Consider the following 16,606-nt stretch of genomic DNA (forward strand, 5'->3'; position numbering starts at 1 on the left):
GACATTTCACCCATAGGCTATAATGGGGAAGCTTGAAATAGCCTACAACATTGTCATTTCCAGCCAGATTTGGATACAACTTGCAGGAATCGTAGCCTCTTCTGAGGGCATGAAATCTGCCAAGTTTCAAGGAGATGGGTGCTGAGGTTTCTGGTAAACTGCACCTCAAGCTGTGGACAAGCAAAACTCATGACATAGGTGACACTGTGTGCATGTTAAGGCACAGCAGGGTGAAAACCGCAGGCTTACTAGCCCCTGCTGGGGTCACAAAGCCTGTCAGCTATCAAGGAGATAGGTGCAGAACCCCAGAAGCCCTGCACCTCTGGTTGCTGACAGGCAAAACTGGAACACAGCTCAGTAACTGACACCAAAGCAGAAAGCAGGGCAGTTCAAACAATGCTGTCTTTTATGCAGTTTTTCCATCCCTTCCCCAGAGCACTGGGATTGGAAGGGACCTCAGGAAAGGATGACAGTCACTGGCCAGCTACACCGTCAATAATGAGAGCACTCCTTCCCCACCCCTTTCTTCCCTCTTCCTCCTCCCTCTCCTTACTTTAGTTTCTGTTTCCCTGCAGGCAAGCCCAGTTTGAGCTTTGAAACTCAAAACATTTTGAAAAATTTGAAACGTTTCGATATGCCTTGTTTTGTTTCATGGCTATTTCGGAGCTCTCTGTTTTGTTTCAATTTCACTCTTTTGACCTCGAAACAAGTTGAAACAGCGTTGAAACAAAATTGCTAGCAAAATTTCGCACAGCCCTTATTCCTAGGTTTTTTTTACTGTCATAATGTACCATGACAAATGATGCAGCATGTACCTTATTTAATGTATTTTAGCCTCATTATGGGTTAATGTGCTAGTAAAAGATGCTAGCAGGCACCTCATAACAATTTTATTCTCTTCACCTCCCAGTCCTAAATCGCAGCAGGGGCAGTTTAGGAATGTATTTATTGATTGGTGTATTTTTTTGGGTTGGGTGGTTTTGCTTTTCCCCTTGGAGTGTCCAGTGGAGCCCCTAATTCACACACCGCATGATATTGTTGCCCGCTTGGTGAAGCCAGGCACAGATAAAATGTGGGTTGCTCTTCTTGGGAAGCACTCTCTCTGCGCTGCTGGGTGCTGTCTCCTGGTGCTCCCCCCAACAAATGTACATGGTATCCCCTTTTCCCCCATCTCATCACAGGGGTGACTCTTGGGGTTTCCAGTGGAGCTGAGCCCCTAATATGCACACAGCAAAATATTGTTGCCCGCTTGGTCAAGTGTCTTGGACAAAGGTGAGATGCTCTTTTGGGGAAGCACTCTCCCTCCACTGCTGGGGGCAGTGTGGGCACTCCACCCCCTAAATTCCAGCACCCATAGGTTGAACTCTCTTTGTATGCTTTTAAAAAAAACAACTTCAAGCATGCTTGCAATTTTGCCTCAGACAACACATTCGTAAACCATGCAAGCACAGCTTATCTCTTATTTATTGGCCATTAATTGCCACCCTACCCATGCATCACATGCCCCATCCCTCACTTCCTCCCCACTTCCTTCCCATCATTGGTGTCACACTTGTGGTTTCAAGTACAGACCCCAATTCTCACACTGAAAGTAATTTTTGCCTGCTGTGTGAAGCCACTTTGGATGCTTACAGCCATCACTCTGGCCCAAAAACCCCATGCATGCATGCTCGGGAGTCTTCGGTGCACAAAGCAGGGGTACTATGTTTGGAAAACACCTCTCATAACCAGAATTTTTTTTTGCAGGTCTTGAAAGCATTTTTGGCTCAGGCAGAGGCATTGTATCAGTTATCCTATTTGCATGTCAATTCCAATTTCCTGCATCTCCAATTACTACGATTCAGGTGCGCCTGCCTAGGGTTTGTTGGTGTGCCTCACAGCATTAGCACCCTTTTCTTTTTTTCTTTCTTTCTTTCAAAATGGCTGCAAACAGGAGTTTTGCTCTGAGTTCTAAAAGCTTCTCCCTGTTTTGTGAACCTTTCTATTTCTCTTGTTTTGCTTTCCCTCCCCTAGACAGTCTGACCCCTTTCCCACTGTAGTCCCCTAATTTTCATTATTTTTTCCTGCCTTTTTCCCCCTTTTCTCAGCCCTTTATCCTGCAGTAACCCTCTGCTCCTCCCTGCCCCCTCCCTCAGGTTGTTTGTTTCCCTCCCTCTCACTGCAGCTTTTCTGCTGCTTATTGTTTTTCCTTCCCTTCCCTTCCCTTCCCTGCTACATTGCTTACCTTTCTCCTCTTCCCTGGGGCTAGTTTGTTTCCAGCTGCTTTGTTCCCTGCTGGCAGAGGGCTGTCCATCCCCCACCCCTCTGTTTCCTTGCAGTGTTAACCCTTTTTTTCCTGGAATGGCTAAAGGCAGCTCCTAGCTGTTCAGTGGGATGACAACCTCACTAACTGCCTGTGCCCTTATGCCATAGTTATAGGGCCAGTCTATAGACTGCTGCTTGGTAGCAAAGTTCCTGAGCTCCAGCATGTCCTACCTTTTAAAAGGCAGCTGTTTATACTTCTCAACAGGGAGGATTGGGGTTTGCCCCACTCCATGTCCTTCCTGTTTGATGGGCAGTGTTATGAGGTCTACCTCACCACTGGGGACACCTCATATTTTCACTGTGGTAGTAGGCCTCACCTGGCTACCAGGTACCCAAAGAAGCTGGGTGCAGCAGAGCCTCCTGCAGCTGTGCCTGATGATGGATCATCCACCTCTGGTGCAGCAGCTCTATTGGGAGGTGAGGAAGGGCCTTCCTCCTGGTTGCTCTGTTTCGTTGGAGTCAGCTAGCTCTGTAGCAGTGGACCTGGCCTCCCCCTTTCCTCCCCTCTCAGGGGAGGATTTAGCCCCTCCTGCTGGGAAGTGCAAGTCCAAGAAAAAAAGGGGTCTTCCAAAAAGGCCTCTTTATCCCTTCAAGACCTCCCCACTTTTAGGGGAGTGGAGGTTACTGAGCAGGGCCCTTCTCTGCCTGCCTCCTCAGCCCCCTCCCCTGACCCTGTAGTGCTCAGGGGTGACCTGAGAGTAGGGAAGGTGGTGGGGGAGTCCAACGGCCTTCCTTCCACCTCTCAGATCCTTGAGCCTGACGAGGTCAATATGAAGGTTGGACCTTCTGGGAGCCTCAACTGCCTGTGAGAGCAAGAGTGCCTAGACCACACGAGTGCCCCACCCAAAAGATCAGGGCTCAACAGCTCTTGGTGCCTGGCATGTATAGCTCCTTCTCCTCAGTCGGACCTTGATTTTGCCTCTGAGGATGAGTTGACAGAAATTTTCCACCAGGAGGTAGTGTCCCCCGATTCAGCTAAGGTGCCCCCCTCAATAGGGAGTGTCCCCACCCTAGAAGCAGAACCTGTTCCTGCTTCTGAGAAACCTCCCTGTGCTGGCTATTCTGTTGAATACCTCATTAGGTTTCTAGACCAGACCAAGCACCACCAGAGGGTTGCACAGTAAATGGTTTCCCAAAACCTGAGACATTTGTGATGTCCACTAAGGCTGCAGCAGCAGCGCTGCACTCCAGTCCAGGGATGCAGTGTTATAGTTTTTGCCTTAGCAAGCTTGCGGGTGATGTTGGGCACTTGTTACAAGAAGCACCAGCTCAGGAGTTGTAGGTCCAGTCTTTCCCTGGCCTGCATGTCTGCTCCTCTCTGCTGCTTCTCTCTCTTTTTTTTTTGGCTTTGCCTGTCCCCCCCACTTCTACACCCTTCACATATGGCTGCCACAACCTTTGATTCTCTTAATGCCAATGGCTGCAGAGACCCTATGAAGAGATGGCACTCTTTGATTTCCTGAACCAGAAAAGGCTGGACATAGCCTTTCTGCAGGAAACACACACCATTGCAGCTAATCAAGCTGACTGGCATGCTGCCTGGAAGGGCGGCAGTTTCTTGAGTCATGACACCTCCCCTGGCACAGGGGTTGCAATCCTTTTATCACTGACACCTGACTCAGTGGTAGCCCAAGGGGTTGTCCCTGGCCTCCTGTTCACCATTCATATCTTGCTTGCACAACATCGCCTCCTCCTAATGAACGTCAATATGCCTACTGCTGGATGAGAATGAACCACTTTCTTTGAGACCCTGGCTGACTTTTTGCAGAGCGCAGCTGATAGTGATGACCTTCTCCTCCTTGGGGTGGGAGGGGAGACTTTAATTGCACAGTCAATGCACGTCTTTACCGGAATGGGCCAGAGCCCCATCCATCCTTGGCCCAGAAGCTGTGGATGGCTTTGAAGGCAGCAGACCTTGTTGATGTCTGGTGCCATCTCCATGCCGATGCAAGGAAGTATACCTGGTTGAATGTGAGGAAATATACCATTGGGCTCTCTGTGGCATGCCTTGACTGCTTGTACATCACCAGGCACCACCTACCACTTTTGCACAGCAGCCGTATTACCCTGGCAGGACTATCAGATCACAGCCTGGTCTCTTGCATGCTGAGCCTACCCAGCAGGACACATTTCTGTGTACCCTACTGGTACCTCAACACTAGTCTTTTGCAAGACACTCATTTCTGTGGCTGCTTTGCTTGCAGATTAGAGTTTTCTGTCTGCAGTACAGGCAGTTGGCAACAAATGAGCTTTGCTGCCATGTTTGGGAGTTGGAGGTGGTTTGGTAGCCAGAACCAGAGGGGTTACTATCATGAGCAATAAATATATGCTCTTAGAGGCATTCGGCAATTGTATAAGCAGTTAAGATTAGCTGATGCAAAGCTTGCAAGTTTGCAACCTGCAAGTGGAATTTGTCTGTCATAATTTAACCAGTGTTGAATCTAACTGTTGCACTGATCGTGGGACCACTGAGCCCCAAAACTAAGCAGAGCTACAAGATTAGCTGATCTAACAGGTTTTTTTAAAGGTCAAGCCATAACAAGATCTGACCACTTAATATAATCAGCACATTCCAAGGAATCCAGGAATAAAAAACTGAGGATTTGAGCTTAGGCAGGTAATGCTAACTTCAAACCTCAAAGTAATGTGATGTAATTGGCTTATTAGGTAAACCCGAGTTCGGGCAGTAACCTGTCATCATAATGTCTAACACCTTTTGATCCCATAGGGTAACAGCTATAGGGCAAGATTGTGAGTGGCTCTAAAGCCAACAGATTAGCATAAGATAAGATATAAAGAAGCATGTATGTCAGGTGACTAGTATGAAGGACGGGACAGAAGGACCATCGCTGTACCAAGCCTGGACCCCGGACTCCCAGTGTGAGTGAGGACCGGATCCTGATCAAAGGACCTTCCTGGTGACCCCTCAGACAGTGTTGATTGGGGATGCCTGACTTCACTGGAACAACGTGGCACTCACCTGGCATAGAAGGACTGCCAATAAGTTGCCAACCCTCATGTGGGAACTCTTTGTCATTCGGTCTATCTGTTGTTATCATTCACTATTAGCCCTTTATTACTGTACTATCTGCTTGTTGTATTAACCTTTCTGTTAACTGTTGTATGCTAAGCTATAAGTAAATTTGCCTTTACTTTACTCCTGACTCGCCTCCTCGATCCCGAACCCAGCAGCCTCATGGCTGATACACCCACAGAGCCTAGCCAGCCTGTGTCCCTCTTGTGCACTGATTACAAGATCCTGAGCAAGGCTTTGACTAACTGGCTGCCCACCATTATGACTTTGATCATCAACCTTGAGCAGAGCTACTGCATGCTGGAAAGGACTATTCAGGAGAATCTGTTCCTGCTTCAAGACCTACTGATGGCTGCAGAATTCTTTGGTTTCAACATCGGGTTTGGCTCCTTGGACCAGGAGAAAGCCTTCGACTGGGTCCGCCATGACGACCTGTTTCAGACCCTTGAGGCCTTTGGCTTCGGGCCCATCTCCGCCTCTGCCCTCTGGATCCTGTATCAGGATATTTTGAACCTCCTCAAGGTGAAGGGCATGCTCTGTGCCCCATTCCTGGCCTGCAAGGGCATCCGCCAGGGTTGCCCTCTGTCAAGAATGCTGTGCACCTTGTCCATCAAGCCCCTACTCTACACACTGTGGTGGTGCCTGATTGGACTAATTCTTCCATCTGTCTCAAAAGGCTGTCTGCTGGTCCCATTGACAGCATATGTGGATGATGTGACTGTCCTCATTAGCACCCAGGGTGATGTCCAGTCCTTGGTCAATTGTCAACATGCCTATGAGCGTGCCTCTTCCACATGTGTGAAATGGACCAAGAGCGACACCCTCCTTCTCAGTCCTTGGGTCAACCCCCTCCCCCTGATTTGCCTCTTCCCTGGCATCAGGAGGGCCTCAAGGCCCTGGGGGTGTTCCTCAGGCCAGCGGTCTTCTCAGTACAGAACTGGGAAGACCTTGGTGTCAAGGTGTAGGCACACCTGCAGCAATGGTGCTGGCATCTCCTACCATGGGTGGGTCCTCATTGTTAATAACTTGATAGCTGCAACATTGTGGCACCAGTGTGCCATGTTGGACCCCCCGTTGGACCTGCTTGAGAAGCTCCAGAGACTTCTTGTGGACTTCTTTTGGGACGAGCATCATTGGCTCCCGAGAGCCATTCTTTATTTGCTGGTGGCTGAAGAGGGCCAGGGCTTAGTTGACCTAGTGGGCAGGGTGGTGGCCTTCTGCCTCCAGGTCCTGCAAAGGCTCCTCTACTGCAAGGACCCCTTACCCAGCAGCAGCTAGTTACTTTGTTTTTGCACCGGGTAAGGGGCCATGGTTTGGACAGGGAACTTTTCCTTCTGGACCTCACCCTCCTGGACTGGGGTGTCCTCCCACCCTTCTATCAAAGCATGGTGAGGTCCTGGTGATCTGCCTTCTGCCTTCTGCCCCAAGCCAGACATCTGTGGTTTCTGTAGTTACTGCAAGAGTCCCTGGTCCATAACCCAAACCTGCAGTGCAGGCAGCCTCACTTCTAGCAGCCTTGTTTACTCCCTCCTCTGATCACATACCATCCAGCTGGGATACCTCCTTGACATGACACGGTCAGCCTGATTGTCAGATGAGACTCTTGCTGCCTGCTTGGGCATGCGCTCGGTCTGTTGTGCTGCCCGCTTCCTGGGGGACATGAGGGCCACTCTGCCAGCAGATGTGGCAGCTGCCCTGGAGGACCACCTCCAGGCACAGAGAGCCCTCTCCACTGGGGATGTCCTGGATGAGCCTTTTCCACCAGTGCCCATTGTCCCAGTTGTGGATGGTGAACTGGGTGGTGGCCCCGGCACTTCATTGGCTCTTCCCATGCCTCCTGACAGCAGCACAAGAATCTGCTTCATCATGCTCCCCCAGAAGGCCCTGTATCTGTGGGTGATTCACGTTCACCATCCCTGCATCCTTGCCACTCAGCTCAACATGGTGTGGTAGAGGAAAATAGCAGTACCAGCGCTCATGCCAGCCCGCCCTGCATGGCGCATGCTTTATAAGGCCCCCATCTCCAAAAAGACCAGTGACCTCCAGTGGCAGCTGCTACATGGGCTACTAGCTACGAGCACTCTCATCCACCACATAGACCCAGCTGCATCAGCGGCCTGCCCCTTTTATCCAGAGGGAGTGGAGGAGCATCTTCATTATGCCTTTCTCAAGAGCCTCAGGAACTGGCTTGCTGAGGCCGGCTCAGATGATGCCCTGTGGCTCTTCCAGTTTTTGGTGCAGGTATGCCTGTCACTGGAGTTTGAGCATGCAGTCCTTCAGTGGACGGTGCCTGCCTTCCAGGCACATTGGGCAGTTAAGGGGTATGCACTGCAGTGTTGAAGGTGGCATTTAGTCCTCGCACTGTGATACTGCTTGCCCTTTCCTGGGCTAGAGACAGGGGTCTCAGCAGGCTGTTGTACTGGATATTTTTATTTTTAGACTGTGAGGGCAGGCCTTGCAGGCTGAAGCCCCAGGCTCTGTCTGTTGTACATGGGCTGCTGTGTGGACAGTGTTTTATTTTTTTGTTGGATTGTTACCCCCTTTTCCCCTTAATAAACCTTCATAAAAAGTCTAAAAAGTCTTTCTTTCTTTCTTTGTATTTTACACCTTTTACCTAACAACCTCTGTCTTCACACATCTTTCTTTTTTCAGGGCCTGCAGTCATGTACCTGCTCCTAGCCCCCAACTCCAGTTTTCTGTTAAAACTCCTTCCTTCTTAAGGCTCCTGCCTGACTCAACACCCCAACCCACCACAGACTAATCACCCTATGCCCTGCACCCACATCACCCCCTCCCCCCTGCAGGGAGGATGTCCTCTTCCCTTCCCATACCACCCCCCAGAGCTCTTTATTAACAAAGTATCCCAAACTGCTTCTCAGAAAGACTTTATTCAATCACAAACTAATAGGAAATACAAAATCAAATATAGTAACTATCCAGTTACATAATTACAGATCACATTCTCCAATGTGAGCAGCCACAATGTGTCACCAGGCAATTGCTAATCAGAGCCCCCCTTCTGCTGTTTGCCTGTATGTCTAACCCCCTGCCTTGCCCTGCTGCTCTCCTTCTATGTTTTGCAGATTCCCTTGCCTTATGTCTTGTTTCCAAGACTGACTTGTTCCCAAGACTAACGTCTCCCCTTGTCTCATAGATATTATGCAGCATACACGCTGCCACTATGAAAGAGGTGATGTTCTCCCAATCAATCTCCAGTCTGTAGTTAAGGAACCTCCAACAGGCTTTCAAGAACCCAAAGGCACACTCTATGCTCATGCAGCACTTGCTTAGGAGGTTGTTGAACAAGAATTTTTGTTGGTCAGTCACTTCCACCCTGTAGGGCTTCATGAGTCAGGGCAGGAGTGGGTAAGCCACATGAACATTTATCAGGGGGGGCACTGAAACACCCTGAATGACAACCTCCTCCAGTCCTGGGGGGCATATTGGCCCCTCTCCATCATCCCAGGTAGCGGTGAATTTCAAAACACACGTGACGCGTGGGCACTTACTGCCCATCCCATGTAAATGTTTGTAAATCTTCCCCAGTGATCCACTACAGCTTGGAGAGTGACTGAAGGAAAACCCTTCCTGTTCATGAATGACCGGTTGTTCTGGGATGGTTTTAGGACAGGAATGTATGTGCTGTCCAGTGCTCCCATGCAGTTTGGGAAGCCCATCACATGGAATCCTTCCACCACCGCCCTGGGGTTACTCAGACAGATAAATTTGTTTGTTGCCAGCTCCTGCAGCAGTGGGCATACCTCTCTGATCACATTCCCAGGAGCGCAGGGAGCCATGCCAAACTGATTTGCAATGTGGTGCAGGCTTTTTGGAGTTGTCAGTTTCATCATGGCCATGGCAACAAACTTCTCTGGGCTAATGGGCTTCTGCATGACAGTTGTCTGGCACTGAATGTGTGGTGACAGTATACTAACGATATGGAAGAAGGTGTAACTGCTCATTCATAAAGTCTCCAGCCACTGATCATCATTCCCAGTCAACATAACAATTCATTCCCACCAGTCTGAGCTGCTTTCATATTCCCATATTTGGCAATCCTTGCCCTTAATCTATGGCCAGCAAGCCAGTATAGTTTTGTGAACCCACAATTTATCTTTTTCCAAATATGACAGCATCTTGTACAGTTCCCTCAAGCACCTGCTCTTGGAGGCAGACATCCTAAGATGTCTTTGCAGGAGTTTTACCACATACCAGCCCAGTTCCATAATTTTCATAATTTCCTCTTCTATAACCAGATTTCTGTGATGTCAATTTTCTATGGCCATCAAGATTAATCTCTTCTTTCTCCTTAGTCCATCAGGACTCAAGGAAGCCATGGTCTTTAGCAACCAGGTCTTTAGCAACACACCCAATTCTGGCTCTGTGTCCTGGTCCCCAAAGGCTCCAACAGTCGTATATTACCATGAAAGCACTTGCATCTTTTACATGTCAATAGTTATCCAAACCAGATCCTGTTGCAATTCCTCCCTGCCTCTTTCCATCTTTGTGAACACAACTGGCAAAATTGCCATTCCTAGAAAATTCACAATCCTTCATTACCTTCTGCTATTTCACACCTGATGTATGCCACACACAACCCCTCCTCCCCTTTCCCCCTCAAATAAAAGGTATGCTAGGCTAGTCTTTTTTTTTGGAAAATTAACTGTCGCTTTTACACTCACGACCAAACCAAACCTCCTCCCCCCACCCCCGGCAAACACTATGTGGGGTTCCGTACCAAAATTAACGAGTACCTCACTTAATAGTGAGCGATTTTTAAAATTGTACCTGGGTCACCACACTGCTCACCCAGACAGGTCCCCCATTGCCAGCACCATTGCTCCTGACCCCAATGATATTAGTGGACCAGAAGCCACCTTTTTTTTTTTTACAGTGTTCAAATTAGGGTCTCCCCAGGACACCTGAGTTGTCGGGTTGTCAGTTGCCCAAGTCAACCATGGCACAATTAGGTACCACAAGGGGTGCAAGCTGCCATGTCTTGCCAGCACAACATCCCAGTAAACTACTCTCATCTCTGTCATCTAAAAGGTGACTCACTGCCTGCCTGTAGCCTGGTATCCTCCCCCCACCCCCCAGGGTGCAATGAACAAGTGTGCACAGTTTTTTGGCAGGAAGCAGCCTTCCTTGCACTGTTTCTCTATCAGCTCCCCTCCTTTCTGAACCCTGCATGCCTGACATTGGGCTGCCCCCAACACTGTACACTCTCAAATGGTCTGCAAATTTAGGGGTGCCACTTTGCCCAGCAGCCAACTTTTTTTGTGTTTTTTGTGCTTTCGCTGTTTGAATTAGGAGCTCCCCAGGACACCCCATCAGTTCCCCAAGTCATGGATGGTACATTTAAGGCACCACAAGGGATGTAGCCTGCCAAGGCTTGCCAATAAAACATCCTGTGTCTCACTGCCTGCCTGTAGCATAGCAGACAACTGTCCCCAGGGCACAGGTCGGGGTTTGCTTCCACAACTGGCATTAAAGGACATGGGCTATTCAACTTCTTCTATTTGGTGCAACCAAACCCTGCAGAAACCACATTGTAAAAAACATGATCGCCCTTTGGAAACTACTCATACGGGAGTTGGCTTGCTTGCATATCTAATGGAACTGTTTTTCTATCAAGATCAATTCTAACATGGTGGTATTTTCTCAGCTGCAGTGATTACTCACCATTTTTACCAATCACCAGCACAATAGTTTTTTGAATATACTCACAAAGCCATGCATGACTCACAAAACAAAAAACTGCTACAAATCTCTAGAGATTGCACAAATCACACAAGTAGTATTACTATGCATCTCTTTATAAAAGGTTCACAGGTATTAAGTCATTGGACATACATGTGAACAGGTCCTAGCAGTCTGTTCTGCAAACTCCACTCTCTCTTCTGCTCTCATCTAGCACACTTGCTGGTTCTGGAGGAGACAAAGAAAAAGCAACATTTTGAAGACATCCCAGATACTTCTTAAGACCGGGGACCAAACTGGGTTTATGCAGAAGTTGAGGCACTGATTGATATTTGGGGTGAAAGGAAGGTGCTCATGTGACTAGAAAACCAAAGAAATAAGTTGGTGTATGTGACTATCGAGAATCTATTGAAGGAACATAGCTATAATCGAGACTGAGAATAGTGTGGAAGTAAGAGCAAGTCCTTAAAGTGTGCTTTCCATCATGTTAAGGTCAATAATTGTTCTATGACAAGTTGGCTACCATCCTTAAAAGAGATGCTGCACAGGTTTGCATGAATGAGTTTGGGACAACAAGTTTACAACCCGAGGAGCCTGAAATCATATCCACACCTCTCTGGCACCACAGTATATGGGCAGCCACTTCCAAAACTGGATGCAATCAGTCTCAGTTAGTGACAGATGAATGACCTCAGTTGGGTCAGCTCAAAGGACAAGTTTGGCACAGAGCCAGAAATGAGCTTGTCCTCTACTACTGTCGCCCCACACATTTTGGCACCAGATTCACAGGATGATGATCAGCAGGGGCTCAGAAACCACTCTTCTGTTCATGAGGATGACAATGACTCTGACTCCACCAATATTCCCACCCAGGAGTCTTCAGGTTTCCAAAACAGATCGTTCAGTTCTGTGCTGGAAACCCCACAAACCTCGCGCCCAGTCACTTGTAAGTTATAGCAGTGGCATTAGAAATCATGCTATAATATTAGTGCCACACATGTATTTAGTCTGCTGGTTTGGGGGAGGCTGCTCGCTTGTATTAACTAGATCTCAGGTACTCCCTGCTGGGTGCTTCCTGGTAGCTGTTTTTCCAAGCAGAGGGGTACCAGGTACAGCCCACTGAGCTGGTGGTGGACAGGTCGATGTTGGTGGTGGATGGGTCGATGTCGACGTGGGAGGGTGTGGGCAGTGGAGTCCCCCAGGGCTCGGTTCTTGGGCCAGTGCTGTTCAACATCTTTATTAGCGACCTGGACGAGGGTGTTGAGAGCACCCTATTCAAGTTCGCTGATGACACTAAGCTGTGGGGTAAAGTGAATACACCGGCAGGCAGGGACCGCATCCAGGGAGACCTGGATAGGTTAGAGAAGTGGACGGATCTGAACAGGATGCGGTTCAACAAGGACAAGTGCAGGGTGCTGCACCTGGGGAGAGGGAACCAGCATTATGGTTATAGGTTAGGGGCTGACCCTCTCAGCAGCACAGGGGCAGAGAGGGATCTTGGAGTCAGGATTGACTGCAGGATGAATATGAGTTGCCAATGCGATGAAGCAATAGGCAGAGCCAACTGCACCCTGTCATACATCAACAGGGGCATCGCTAACACGTCCAGAGAGGTCTTGCTTCCCCTCTATGCGGTGCTGGTCAGGCCACCGCTGGAGTACTGTGTCCAGTTCTGGGCGCTGCACTACAAGAAGGACGTGGAGAACCTGGAGAGGGTCCAGAGGAGGGCCACTCGTATGGTTGAGGGTCTCTGTGGCCAGCCCTATGAGGAGAGGCTGAGGGACCTGAATCTCTTCAGTCTCCACAAGAGGAGACTGAGGGGGGATCTTGTGGCTGCCTACAACCTTATCAGGGGCCAGCAGCAGGGACTCGGGGAAAGTCTGTTCACCAGGGCCCCCCTTGGAGTCACCAGGAACAATGGCCACAAGCTGAGGGAGGATAGGTTTAGGTTAGATATTAGGAAGAACTACTTCACTGTAAGGGTGGCCAGAGCCTGGAATAGGCTTCCCAGAGAGGTGGTGCTCTCACCTTCCCTGGAAATCTTCAAGAGGAGACTGGATAGGCACCTGGCTGGGGTCTTATGACCCCTGCCACCCCCAGTGATCCTTCCTGCCCATGGCAGGGGGTCAGACTAGATGATGACTAGATGAGTCCCTTCCGACTCATTGATTCTATGATTCTATGATTCTATGAGCTGGAGGATACCATTGAGCTGTAGGATATGTTGCGACTGTTTAGAATAGCTTGGTGGTGGGCTTGATATCATAACACAGGTGGGTGGTAGTGGGGGGTCTGCTTGGTAATTCTTGCCAAGGGTGTTCTGTTAAAATATTTTAAAATGGCATTCCTGATGTTTTAAAATAGCCTTAGACCTCATGAGAACTTTCTTTTTCTCTTTGCTATAGCTACGGCTAGTACTGCAGCTGTGGTTCCTAGTTCATAAACAGCAAATGATAATGCTGAACATCAACATAATTACAGGACAAGGCAAAGAAAAACTAAGGAAAGCATTCTTCAGCTACTGGCAGAAGCATCCCAAAACATATCTACAAGCAGTGATTGAATGGCAAGTGACATTAATGATATCTTTAATTGGCTATTGAGGTGGGAGGAAGCCAATTTCAATTTTATGCCAGATTTAGGCTTAAGCAGGACTCAGTGTCAGATTTAGGCTTAAACTACTTAAGCTACAGTTTAGTGCCTCACAATATGAAGGGCCTCTAAATAAGAAAAAGAACCTGACTCAATATCAAGTTTTATAATAATCAGTAGATAAAGTAGATAAAGAAGATATGAGAAAATGACTCTCTAAATACGGACATTTGTATTCTAGTATGCAAAATATATATATATTTGATTATTTTTATTGTATGGGGCCTCATAAACTGGACATGGCTTAGGGCCTCAGCATGTTATAATCTAGCACTGGCAGGACTACTGAAATCTTACAAATGGTTGAGCATTTCCATAAGGAGGCTGATCATAGAGGGCATCTGGAGGCAAGGTTTAGACAGAAGCTTTTAACACGTTTTGCCAATGGCAATACTACTGAGAGCAACATTGAGAATAGGCCATTTCAACCCACTGTGCATTCTCTTCCAAAAGAGAACCGTGCCTCCTCTATCCACAAGAGGAAAGCACCAGTACACTTCAGGGATGAATGGAAGGAAGATACAGAGCAGGCCCGAAGGGGCAAAAGTGCGGCATCTTGTGGGGCACTAGGTTCTCATCCCTAAAAAGCATGATTGTATCCAAAGCTGAGTGACATCCTATTAGAATTTCTAGTCCACAAGCAGTCATCAGTGATCAGGCTATAACGGTTCTCTAACTTCTAATTACCTTTTATTACTATGTAGTCAATGCATGTACCTTTTTCAGTTTTAAGTAACTAGGGATATATGTCAAAATGGGTGATGGGATTCTGTAGTACTCCCTGTGGTTGTGCACTTTGTTAAGCAATGCTCCCTCATCTGCTGTCACCTAAGCTTATGAAATCACATCAGCTTTCTATCTTTCACGTCTCCTAAGATTGATGGCTGGGAGTGGGGAGAGGTTAGGAACTTGGACATTTGAGGTTAGGTTTACTCCCTATCTGTTACTGTTACTATTTGTTTAAATATTTTATTAGTGCTTGTGAAATTGTCAATGAAAGAAAGTTCACAGAAGGACTTTGGCAACTGTGTAGAACTGTTTACTTCCAAACAAGAAAAAGTGTAAATTCCCTTTTAAACCCACCTCTGTTAATTCTCCAAAGAGTACCCATCCCAATTCTTGCCCCTAGTCCCCAAATAACGTAAATCCCTTCCCCTGAGACTCAACAACTCAACACATCCTGGTGCTTTCTGCTGATATCTCCCTGGCAAAGCTGCAAGTGAAGAGTGGCCCAAAATTCCTTTAACATTTCAAGGCTTCATTGCAAGTATCAGACTTCACCCAGCAGCCAAAAATTTCATTTGTTGTTCGAATTAGGGAAGCCCCTGGCCATCCCAACACCCCAAAAATTCCCCAAGTCTTGGATGACACAGATAGGCAGCCCAAGGGCTGCACCATGACAGAGCTGAGCAGCACCCTCGAAACACCTCCCCAACTTTGTCACCCTCTAGGCAGAGGTTCCCCACCAGCACCCACCCTGGGTTTATGTGGATGGGGTGATTGCTCCAAGCATGCAAAGTCACTTTGCCCAGTGGTAAAACACTTACACTGATCTTTGAATTAAGGGGTCACCATGGGCATCCCTACAGTTCCCCAAGTCATGCATGGCACAGGTCATCAGGCACTCTGAGGGCTGCACCATGCCAGTGCTGGTCAGCAAACCATTGCCAAGCCTGTTCTTTCCTTCCTCAGCTCTTCCTTGCCTCCACTTTCTTACAGCCCCTATTGCAAACCCCTCGAAAAGGACTTTCTCTCAGCGTAAGGTCCTCTAGGTGCCTCAGCAATTTAGGGTGTCACGTGGGATTTTGAAGAGTGTGGGCTCTGCTGCAAGGCAATGGGAGGTGCCCATACCAGCGCTGCCCCAGCACCCTCTGACACCCCAGGCACGATGCACCCCTTTGGGCTTTCCAATGGGCAAGTGAGCTTCACACCCCCGCCCGTCAGCCTTAGTGTGGTTTGGGTGTTAGGGTCACCCACCCACCCCAGTGCTCAGCCCTGCAGGGCCCCCATTGCCAGCCTGGCTCCCCTTCTGATACGAATCACACCAGTGGACCATGGCATTGTCTCCTGATCACCCCACACCAAATGGCTCAACCCAGGACTGACCTGGCTCTGCCGGACTGTTTGGCACCCCAGACAAAGATACTTTCTGCACCTGCCAGCCTGCACATGGTTTTAGTGGGAAGCCACCAGCCCTGGTCTTTTGCCATGCCAGCACCCTGCTTTGGGTTTGCAGTAGCCAACGGTACCTAAGCTGTGATGGTGTGCAAATTCTAGAGTACCTGGGGTCCCCTGTGAGTGGCAGACCATGTCTGGGAAACCTAACCCTTCCAGGTTCACCCTAAAAACATCTCCCCTACAGACGCTCTGTCACCCTGTAGGCAGAGGTGCCCCTAGCTCCCACTCTGGGTTTATGTGGATGGGGTGATCACTTCAAGCATGCAAAGTCACTTTGTCCAGTGGTCAAAAATTTACACTGCTCACCGTGGGCATTGTCAAGGAAAATTTTGATTGAATGCTGCCAATGCAGAGAGAATTAAAGCTGACATGCGCAAGACAGGCTCATGGAATTTTCCATTGGGCTCACCCAGCATGTGTCCCCTGGGCGACCCCAAGAGCTGTCAGTCAGGCTGACCTACTTTTCAGCCCTGCGCATGCTTGGTAACAGTGGAGAGCTCAGGCTCACACATGCTCAGTCAGCTAAGAGCATGATGTCATTCGGCTAGAAAGTTCTTTGAGGGACACATTCTAATTGGCCACCAAATTGTTATAAAAGGTTAAGGAGCCCCTCCCTCGGGGGGAGATCCGTTCAACTGAGGACAGAGGCTACTCCGTAGGGACTGTCCCTCAGTTAGGTCTCCTCCAGCGTGGGCTCTCGCTGCTTTTCGTACCTCGGTCTGTTTGCATTGATTGATT

At 48.6% G+C, this 16,606-nt stretch overlaps 1 long non-coding RNA gene across 1 annotated transcript in view; it reads right to left on the reverse strand.

Moving 5' to 3' along the window:
* LOC109299851 overlaps window positions 1–13,796 on the reverse strand; it is a 20,806-nt gene extending 7,010 nt beyond the window's left edge. Inside the window, exons 1-2 of the long non-coding RNA XR_002098026.1 lie at window positions 13,694–13,796; window positions 5,385–5,388 (exon numbers count right to left, since the gene is read on the reverse strand). This is a non-coding gene — a long non-coding RNA (uncharacterized LOC109299851). The remainder of the gene's footprint in view (window positions 1–5,384; window positions 5,389–13,693) is intronic.
* Between the last annotated feature and the right edge of the window lie 2,810 nt (window positions 13,797–16,606).

This window comes from Gavialis gangeticus, unplaced genomic scaffold, assembly GCF_001723915.1.
Source record: "Gavialis gangeticus isolate Ggan-Ray unplaced genomic scaffold, GavGan_comp1, whole genome shotgun sequence".
NCBI lineage: Eukaryota > Metazoa > Chordata > Crocodylia > Gavialidae > Gavialis > Gavialis gangeticus.